Below are 11,427 nucleotides of genomic sequence, written 5' to 3'. Positions count from 1 at the left end.
AAAAAAAAAAAAATATATATATATATATATATATATAACTATATATATAACATATAACTGATGAAGAATTGAAAATGGGATAGGGAAGCCTTGTATTTTACCTGTATTCCTACTTCAAGATGGAACAAAATCTAAGCACTGAATTGTAGATATAACTGACTTACCAGTCATTTTGCATGTGGCAGTATCAGATTCCACACACTACCTTGGGAAGACAGGAAAAACTAATAAATATTTTACTGGGAGAGGACACACTTTATTCTATGTAAAATAATGACCTTACCAGGTTTAAATATTACAACATCAAAACATATTTATTGGGCTTCCCTGGTGGCTCAGTGGTTAAGAATCTGCCTGCCAATGCAGGGCACACGGGTTTGAGCCCTGGTCTGGGAAGATCCCACATGCCACGGAGCAACTAAGCCCGTGCGCCACAACTACTGAAGCCCGTGCGCCACAATTACTGAAACCTGCATGCCCTGTTGCTCTGCAACAAGAGAAGCCACCGCAATGAGAAGCCCGCGGGCCACAATGAAGAGTAGCCCCCGCCTGCCGCAACTAGAGAAAGCCCGCGCACAGCAACAAAGACCCAGTCAGAAATTAATTAATCAATCAATTAATTAATTAATTAAAAAATTTATTGTAGTAAATATAGAAAAAACAGGTAAGCAGAAAAAGAAAATAACTTGGAAGGATTGATATTGACCTTTTAGGCATTCACAACTCTGTTTCTCTCAGTATTTGAGGATTTAATTGTATTAACTAGTGCTTGTGAGTTAATTGTAAGCCACAATTAGCAGACTTTAGTTCAGTAGCATCTCAGGGTGAATGAGTTCCCAGCAATCACAGATCAATCACAGGTTTTATTTCTGGTTTTTGTTTGAAAGAAAACCTTATGATAGATTCATCTTATGTGTGTATGGGTTTGGTTTTTTTGCCCCTCCTAAATGATGTGTTTGTTTCATCAACTGGTTAAGTATATATATGGCACAAGTATACATAATGTGTTTTCTGACCTTTGAGTTGGAAGAGACTTGATTTCACCAAGTGTCATTTACACTCATAGGTAATCATTGGAATTGGATATTGCAAAGGTCTGATAATGAGAATCTGGCTTCTATTCAATTTGAAAGAGGTATTGGTGCCAAATGGTAAACTGCCAATGGTAAATGCCTTATCTGCACTAGTGGAGGGTGGTTTGCACACATTTCCCTGAAGTGAAATATCCAAATGGCTGCTGGGCCCTTTTGGAATGCATCATGATCTTAGAGTAACAGACTCTTTCATCTGGAAGTCCAACCCCCTTGTTTTTACAGACCCCTCTGCCCCAGTCAGACACAGTTTCTCCCCTCCCAGTTTTCCTCTAGTACCTTGTCTGGCCTCCGTTATTACCCTAGTGTGTTATTGCCCTAATTATGTGTTAATGTAAGTAACTCATGCAGCCATGTGATGCGTTATTTACATTAATACATAAACAATAGAGTGGGAAATTCTTCAGCCAGTCTATATCTTGCTCATCTTTGTTGTCATTAGCACTTAGCACAGCGCCTGGAGCTTACTAGATTCTCAATAAATGTTTGTTGAGTGAATGAATGATGAAACAGAGGTCCAGGGACAGGAAGTGCCCTGCCCAAGATCACAAATCTAGTTAGTAACAACGTTCTGAGACATAGGTTATGATAACATTTTAAGTACATTGCACTGCTTGACAACATGTTGGGAGAGGCCAGAATTGGACTGAATCTTGGAATAAAACTCTGGTGACACGTTATTCACATGGATTTCTAATTCATGTGATGGTCCACAGCATCAAGAATTGATTCTGAGGTCCATCCTGAGAGGTTTTTTTTGGTACCTTACAGTTTTGTTTCTCCTGGCTGGACCTCAAGGATGAAATGCTCTACCAGTAGGAAAGATGGTATATGTGGAGAGGAGGAAGCTTTCCCACAATTGGGAAAGGCTAGAGTGGGAGAAGTCCCTAGTCTATGGAAGGGCAGGGAAATCTCTCCCCATCCCTGGGGTCCACAGACTCTAGATTATGTTCATGGTCAGTCTTTGTTAGAAATATGTAATCATGGACTTCCCTGGTGGCACAGTGGTTAAGAATCTGCCTGCCAATGGAGAGGACACGGGTTCGAGCCCTGGTCTGGGAAGATGCCACATTCTGCAGAGCATCTAAGCCCGTGTGCCACAACTACTGAGCCTGCGCTCTAGAGCCCATGAGTGACAACTACTGAGCCCGTGTGCCACAGCTACTGAAGCCCGTGCACTTAGAGCCCATGCTTCACAACAAGAGAAGCCACCACAATGAGAAGCTTGTGCACAGCAACGAAGAGTAACCTCTGCTCGCCGCAACTAGAGAAAGCCTGCGTGCAGCAGTGAAGACCCAATGCAGCCAAAAATAAATAAATAAATAAATTTATAACCAAAAAAATGTTATGAATGCCAGGCAATACATTATTGACTTTTTTTTTTTTTTTTTTTTTGTGGTAGGCGGGCCTCTCGCTGTTGTGGCCTCTCCCGTTGCGGAGCACAGGCTCCGGACGTGCAGGCTCAGCAGCCATGGCTCACGGGCCCAGCCGCTCTGCGGCACTTGGGATCTTTCCGGACCGGGGCACGAACCCGTGTCCCCTGCATCGGCAGGCGGACTCTCAACCACTGCACCACCAGGGAAGCCCTATTGACTTTTTTTTTTTTTAAAAAAAGATATGTAATCATTTTGGGCATTGGTTGGGGAAGGTTGGTGGCAACCCTCTGTGTGTGTGATGACCACTTAGTTTTATGCCAAGATCAAGACTGTTTTGTTTTGTTTTGAGGCAGAGAGGGTTGGTGTAGGATGTCAGCATGAGAATACCAGCTCCGTGATGGCTGTGGCCTTTGAGGAGGTCACAGTGACCCAGGAAGTGTAATCTGGACAGTGGCTGGGTGACAGTCATGACTGAGCTCAGCAGTGTCATCCCTGAAGATGTGCTCTGGGAGAAGTGCTCCAGGGGGGGCCTCAAGATGCTGACACTGGCTGTTCTCCTGAGTGACAGCTGGAATGTATGTGTGTGTCTGTGTGTCTGTGTGTGTGTGTGTTTGTGTGAGAGAGAGAGAGCGAGAGAGAGAGAGAGAGATGAAGGTAAAAGAAGGAAATATAGAAAAGGTGTGGCCTGGCAGACCTGGAGGAAGTCCTTTTCATCCACTATTTCAAGGTGACAAGGTAGCACCAGAGTCACCTGGCTTGCCTGGATGGCCACAGGGGAAAGGTGTGTAAGGTCTGGGCTAGCCCCATAGGTGGGAGTGTGTTGGTGTGGGCAAGGGCAGGGGCCTGTGTCTGCCAGCCTCAATGAGGAGATGCTGCCTCAGTTGGTCATTATGAGCCTAGCCTGCTGCCCGAGTTCGGTGGACAGCTGAGCACAGCACCTGGCTGGACCTCAAGGATGAAACTGACAAACTTTTGTCCCCAAATCTTGTGCAGGCTTTTATGCATATGGAGAGCAAGTAGGTTAAGCTGTTGCTCTTTTTTATTTTTCTTTGTCCGTGCTGCGTGGCTTGTGGGATCTTAGTTCCCTGACCAGGGATTGAACCCAGGCCCAGCAGTGAGAGCGCTGAGTCCTAACCACTGGACTGCCAGGGAATTCCCCAGAGCTCTCACTCTTCTGACTGCCTGTCTCTTTAGAAGCGTCATCATTTCTTGCCATCAGGAATTGTTAGCATTGGGTTGGAGTCCAAAGGATGGGCTTTAGGAATCAAGAACCCCTTAACGTTATTTTCAAATTCGTATGTTTACATTTTTCTGGGGAAGGGTTCATAACAGATTCTCAAAGTGATCCATGCACCAGCAAAGGTTAAGAACTCTTGGTGTAGGGGAAGCAGGAGGAACGCTTGCATTTATAGGGGGCCTTGCTGTTCACATGGCAAGGATATAAGTGCATGGAGTATGGCAGGGTAGGAGAATCAATTTAGTGGCTCAGGGCCTACGGATTAACAGCTGCTGCATCTCCTGATAACAGAACTTACTTGAAGGCATGCACTCACATGTGGTTTAGAGGCAGTGGTCAGAAACTTACTGAATGAGCAAGGGACAGCTGCAGTGTATACAGAGAAATAAATAGCGTGAGGCCAAGGGAACATAGCTGGTTGGAAGAGAAGAGTCACTATGGGGAGATCCCTGCACACAACTGGACACCAGAGCAGAGTATCCCAGTGCTCTCAGGAGTCCATTTACAATCCACGCGAGAGTGAGGTCACAAGGATTTCCAGGGGCCACACTAGACTTCAGTTAAGGTTGTCCCCGGCCTTTGGGTGGGGGACCCTCTTAAGCTTTATCGTCTATAGTTATGTCCTAGAAGCAGAGGTAGTAGTCTGGCCTTCATTAGCTCCTTGACATAAACCTTAGTATGCTCATCGCTACTTGATCTTTTTCATTAACCTCAGGTGACTTGGTGTTTTTTTCACACCAACTCTGTGGCCAGTGCCCTGTGTGATTCCTTTCTGCCCTTGGGGTCCTCCCCGCTGATAGGATACTCAGAATAGTACCATTTCCAGAACTGGAATCTAAGTGGGCAAGAGAAAAGTTTTGGGGAGCGGTTCTGTCTAGGTTCTGGAATCCTAAGGAAGAAGGGGACATGGTGGGAGTAGGGCCTCTCAGGGAGGACTGTAGGTTGGGGAAAGGAAAATTTTCATTTTCCTTGACTCATTTTCGAGTCTCTGGGCAAGGTTTGGGACTCTTTGGCCCAGTGTTTTTCTCATTGGCCCAACCAGCTGTAGTTGGGTGTCGATGAGGCTCGCTCTCATTCCTCACCTCCTCCTTTCTGTCATCTCTTGGCTGCAGCTCTGCTCCTTGAGAAAGGCAAGCCACTGCAAAGTTGTTTCAAAGGAGCACATCCAGTTGGCAACTTTGTTTTACCCTGTGGGTGACCTTCCCGCTGTGCCAGTTCTGACGCCCTCTTTCCCAAATGACTTTGCAGGGAGGGCCTTGGAACTGCCATACCTTCCACTGATTTTCTGTTTTGGTGCAGCCGTCTACAGATCTAGTTCGTGATTCATGACTATTATTTGATCTTGTAGGAAGTAAAATACTCCTAGTCACTAGTTTGTTTCCATTCAGGCGCTAATGGCACATTGTATAATGTATCCATTGGGAAGACTTCCAAAGGATCAAATAGCAGAAATTCAGCTACAACAAACCACTTGGTTCCTGATACCACAAAGCTATTCAGTGTAAGAATCTGGGGATAGCTTTCCTTATGTCATGCATAAAAGGAATTGAAAAAAATTTGTCTCTGTAAGTTGCAGAAATGACGTCTCTTGCCCCCTTTTCCCTCTTTTTTTTTTTTTTGCGGTAGGCCGGCCTCTCACTGTTGTGGCCTCTCCCGTTGCGGAGCACAGGCTCCGGACGCGCAGGCTCAGCGGCCATGGCTCACGGGCCCAGCCGCTCCACAGCATGTGGGATCCTCCCGGACCGGGGCACGAACCCATGTCCGCTGCATCGGCAGGCAGACTCTCAACCACTGTGCCACCAGGGAAGCCCTTCCCTCCTTTTTGAAAATAGTTTGGGATTAAAGTCACAATGTTCTTGATCTGAAGGCCAATGTGGTGAATACACGGATTTATCCTGGGGTACACTATTATGTGATTGTGTGGCAAGTCTTTTAATGTCTCCTTGTTAAAGGAAAGACAGTAGAAGCTATGGCCTTGACACTGTTCTTTCACTTATTTAACAGATGTTTGTTGAACAGTTGCAATGTGCTAGGCCTGCGGTAGATATCAGGGCTACAGAGATAAAAGACCCTCTCCCAGCCCACAAGAAATGCATAGGCCAGCGGGGGAGACAGAGAAGTGAATCATTAATTGAAATGTAGTGGAGTAATTGCCAGGAGAGCAGTGAACAGGGAGCTGGTATCCCAGAGGAAAGATATTACCTCTTTCAGTGGAAAATCAGTAGTCCCTCACTGTTTAACAGGAAAAAAAAAAAAAAGATTTTCCATGTAGATAAGTGGATTTTCCAGATAACCAGGCTTATCTCTTTAGGTCCCAGAACTTAAAACATTAAAAAATATATATATTTTTTGATGGGAGTATATGTAAAATGTACTCTTTTTTCTTAAATGGAATATACTGAATGAAATTCAATCTTTTCTCATTGACTCGAGGCACTGCATGAATGCTAGGCTTTGAGTTTGGCCGTGCTGCCCAAAGATTCTTAGGTTCTCCCCTAAGCCAAATGGCCCTTCCTTATGGCTTTTGGTAATGTTTCTGTTTCTTCTCTCCTTATCAGGATGATTGTGCTGGTCCTGACTGCTTTTTACTTGACAGTCCCTAGTAACTCTCTCCTTTCTCCTTTCAAATTTATGTTGGTCTAGGAATTCATGCATCTAAACAGGTCAGACTTTTTTTTTTTAAAAGGATTTAAAAATTTTTTTAATTTATTTATGGCTGCATTGGGTCTTTGTTGCTGTGCGTGGGCTTTCTCTAGTTGCAGTGAGCGGGGGCTACTCTTCGTTGCGGTGCGCGGGCTTCTCACTGTGGTGGTTTCTCTTGTTGTGGAGCCCGGGCTCTAAGCGTGTGGGCTTCAGTAGTTGAAGCACACAGGCTCAGCAGTTGTAGCTCATGGGCTCTAGAGTGCAGGCTCAGTAGTCGTGGCGCATGGACTTAGTTGCTCCAAGGCATGTGGGATCTTCCCGGAGCAGGGTTCGAACCTCTGTCCGGTGCATTGCCAGGTGGATTCTTAACCACTGCGCCAGCAGGGAAGCCCTAAAAAGATCAGACTTTTGTTTAAAGTAAGAGTAAGTAGACTATGGGTCAAAACTTGACAGTACAGGGACTTCCCTGCTGGCCCAGTGGTTAAGAATCTGCCTTCCAATGTAGGGGATGTGGTTTTGATCCCTGGTTGGGGAACTAAGATCCCACATGCCGCAGGGCAACTAAGCCCACCCCCGTGAACTTGGCTATCCAGAGTGCCTTTCTTTAGTTTTCTTTCTGCCTCGTATTTACATTTATTTGAGGGACATTTCTTTTCTTCTTTTCTGTTTTTTTTTGCTGCACTGTGCAGCATGTGGGATCCTATTTCCCCAACCAGGGCTCGAACCTGTGTCCCCTGAACTGGCAGGCGGATTCTTAACCACTGCACCACCAGGGAAGTCCCAACATATCCATTTTTATATTTCCTGTATTTGCAGAAATTAGTTCTGAGGCAAAGTTTGATTTAATGTATAACTCTTAGGAATTATAATTTTCACAAATACTTGTTTTTAAACAATAAATCTTTTTTAAAACTTTATTTTTATTTTTTTGGCCGCTCTGCAAGGCTTGTAGGATTTTAGATCCCCTACCAGGGAGTGAACCCGGGTCCTCGGCAGTGAGAGCACAGAGTCCTAACCACTGGACTGCCAGGGAATTCCAACAAATCTTTTTTAAAATAAAGAGCTAAATTATGGGGACTTCCCTGGCGGTCCGGTGGTTAAGACTCCACGCTTCTACTGCATGGGCTCGGGTGACCAATCCCTGGTTTGGGAACTAAGATCCCACGTGCCTCGGTGTGGCCAAAAAAAAAAAAAGCTAAATTATGTTTGGTGAATATTAAGAAAAGAGAATTTCTTATCTATATTACTTTCTACTATGGGAATAGATATAGGAATGTAACATCTAGTTGATTATGTAACTGTATTATTCAATTCACTTAATAAGGCACTTGTTCTTAAGTTAGCCATGGGGAAATTGGCCTTTTCTATTATCTTGATTGAATCATGGTTATATGACGATTAGAAATTGCCTTATAATTGCCTTCTTCAACCTTACCCCTGGACCCAAAGCAATATTTTATTTTGCCCATATTTACATTCTTATAAAGGGGCAAGCCTTCATATCTGTGGTAGATTGTTGCATTTGGTGGCCCCTAATGAACCTGACTCCGGGTATTCCTGCCTTTGTGTAGCTCCCTCCCTAATCAACTTTGGGCTTGACCAAGAGACTCATGAATCACACACGCATGGGAGGGTAAGCGCTTGTGCATTGGGGCTTGCCCTCTTGGAACACTGTCCTGGACCAGTGTCTAGTCTACTGGAGGTTGGGAGGTCACAAGAAGAACTGAGACTCCCTGCCCAGCACTAACTGCCAGACTTGTGAATGAGGCCAACTTGGAATAAATTTCCAGCTGTTCCAACCATCTGTAGTAGCCCAAGTGAGCCAGAAAAAGAACTTTGCAATCAACTAACAGAATCAAGAGAAACAATAAATCAATATTTTTTGCCTCTACGTTTTGCGATGAATTTTTATGCAATCAATAAATAACTGAAACAATGTCCTTTTACTGTGTTCAAGTTTAACCTTATAAAGGCGGGCTAAGATAGAATTATGAACAACGCTTAGATGTTTTACTTTGTAAATCGCTCTGTGGGAGATGGAAAAAATTTTACACCTGGAAAGGAAGGGCTTATTTTGATCTGCTGGTAAAGTAAACTTCAAAACAAGTTAAAATCTACCAGAATTTTTTCCAATTTGAAAATACTATGGTATATGTTATAAACTCCTTCAAGATATTATCCTCATAAAAGTAATGGATTCTCACTGAAGAAAAATGGAAAAGACTGGAAATTGTAAAAATAAAAAGTAAAATAAAAAAATAAATCAAGCATTATCCCACAATCCAGACATCTATTGACAATCATTTTGCTGTATTTTCTCTCAGCAATTTTTCTGTGCTCCATTTAATATTTTTTTCATATTTAAATCAGGTTGAGGGGAAGGTGAGTGTGGATATAAAAGGGTGGCATGAAAGAGTCGTGGGATGTTGTCACAATGAAATATCAGGTTTATTGTGGTGGTTACATGAAAGTACACATGATAAAATTGCATAGGGCTGCACACACAAATGAGCGAACTATGTGTAACAGGTGAAGTCTGCTTATGCTCTGTGGATTGTGCCAATGTCAGTTTCCTAGTTTTGCTATTGTACTATAGTTATGCAAGATGTTAACATCAGGGGAGGCTGGGTGAAGGGTGTCAAAGACCTCCCTGTATATTTCTTTGCACTTTCCTATGAATCTATCATTTCAAACTAAAAAAAAAAAAACAAAATCAGTCTGTAGCTAGAGTTTTGTACCCTGCCTTTCCCTTTATATTTTCATTTTTAATGAAAAAAGAGAATGTCCATGTTTCATATCCACGTCTTGATTACTTTAAAAAATGAACTGAAGGGGCTCCCCTGGTGGCACAGTGGTTGAGACTCCGCCTGCCGATGCAGGGGACGTGGGTTCGTGCCCTGGTCCAGGAAGATCCCGCATGCCGCGAAGCGGCTGGGCCCATGAGCCATGGCCGCTGAGCCTGCGCGTCCGGAGCCTGTGCTCCGCAGCAGGAGAGGCCACAACAGTGAGAGGCCCGCATACCGCAAAAAAAAAAAGAAAAAGAAAAAGAAAAGTAAAAAATGAACTGAAGAAACTGTCTTAATTATAGAGTTAACTGCTAAGGAAGGGGGTACATTTCAAAACCAACTTTATTTTTTGGAACTTAATTATTGCAAGAATGCCAAAGCATTTTATGGACTACATGGGGTTGTGTTTGAGAGTTTAGAAAAGGAAATTACATGACAAAAATATAATTATAACACTAACAAACTATTGTGAAATTATGCATCTGGTGGACTGCAGACAGAAAGGGGAATGTTGTGGTTGAGCTGGAGGAGGAGGCCCGGCTGAGCCTGTCAGGAATGATTTGAGGGCTTTGGGGGAGGGAAGGAAGCAGGGCAGGCTGCTGAGCAGAACTGGTCTGGGGCAGCTTAGAGCAGGGCAGGCCATGGCTCCTCAGAAAAAAATGATAAAGAGCAGGCCGTCAGCATGCTGGCAACAGCATCTAAGAATCCACCTTCAGAAAAGAGTGGCAGGGCATAGACAAGAGTTTTGACATCAGATTTGCCAAATATTGGTTGCAGAAAAAGTTGGTGAACAGAAGGGAATAGAAAGCAGGGGATGAGCAAAACAATAGAAAAAAAAGCAAAAATAAACAAATGGGACCTAATCAAACTTTGCACAGCAAAGGAAACCATAAACAAAACCAAAAGACAACCTACAGGACTGGGAGAAAATATTTGCAAATGATGTGACCGACAAGGGCTTAATTTCCAAAATATACAAACAGCTCATATAGCTCAATAACAAAAAAAACGAACAAGCCAATCAAAAAGTGGGCAGAAGACCTAAATAGACATTTCTCCAAAGAAGACATCCAGATAGCCAACAGGCATGTGAAAAGATGCTCAACATCTCTAATTATTAGAGAAATGGAAATCAAAACTACAATGAGGTATCACCTCACATTGGTCAGAATGGCCATCATTAAAAAGTCTACAGTGGGGCTTCCCTGGTGGCGCGGTGGTTAAGAATCCGCCTGCCAATGCAGGGGACATGGGTTTGAGCCCTGGTCTGGGAAGATACCACATGCCGTGGAGCAATGAAGCCCGTGTGCCGCAACTACTGAGCCTGTGCTCTAGAGGCCTCAAGCCACAACTACTGAGCCTGCGTGCCACAACTACTGAAGCCGCGTGCCTAGAGCCCATGCTCCACAACAAGAGAGGCCACCACAATGAGAAGCCCGCTCACTGCAACGAGGAGTAGCCCCTGCTCGCCGCAACCAGAGAAAGCCCACGTGCAGCAACTAAGACCCAATGCAGCCAAATAAACAAATAAATAAATAAATAAACTTAAAAAAAAAAGTCTGCAAATAGCAAATGCTAGGGAGGGTGTGGAGAAAAAGGAACCCTCCTACACTGTTGGTGGGAGTGTAAATTGGTGCAGCCACTATGGAAAACAGTATGGAGGTTCCTTAAAAAACTAAAAATAGAGTTGCCATATGACCCAGCAATCCCACTCCTGGGCATATATCTGGGGAATACTCTAATTCGAAAAAATACACGCACCCCAGTGTTCATAGCAGCACTATTTACAATAGCCAAGACGTGGAAGCAACCTAACTGTCCATCGATAGATGAATGAATAAAGAAGATACGGTATATATACACAATGGAATACTACTCAGCCATAAAAAAGAATGAAATAATGTGACTTGCAGCAACATGGATGGATCTAGAGATTATCATACTAAATGAAGTAAGTCAGAAAAAAGGCAAACACCATATGATATCATTTATATGTGGAATCTAAAATATGACACAAATGAACTTATTTATGAAACAGAAACAGACTCACAGACATAGAAAACAAACTTATGGTTACCCAAGAGGACAGGGAGTAGGGGAGGAATAAATTAGGAGTTCAGGATTAGCAGATACAAGCTACTGTATTTAATATAGATAAACAACAAGGTCCTACTGTATAAGACAGGGAACTATATTCAATATCCTGTAATAAACCATAATGGAAGAGTAAAAAAAAATAAGAAAGAAAGCAGGAGGGGGTGTGGGGGTCATTTGGGGGGAAAAGTCCAGAAAGG

This window comes from Lipotes vexillifer, unplaced genomic scaffold (genome assembly GCF_000442215.2).
Source record: "Lipotes vexillifer unplaced genomic scaffold, Lipotes_vexillifer_v1.1 scaffold2106, whole genome shotgun sequence".
Classification (NCBI taxonomy): domain Eukaryota; kingdom Metazoa; phylum Chordata; class Mammalia; order Artiodactyla; family Lipotidae; genus Lipotes; species Lipotes vexillifer.
The sequence above is the reverse complement of the archived record's forward strand: the minus strand, read 5'-3'. Positions refer to the sequence as shown.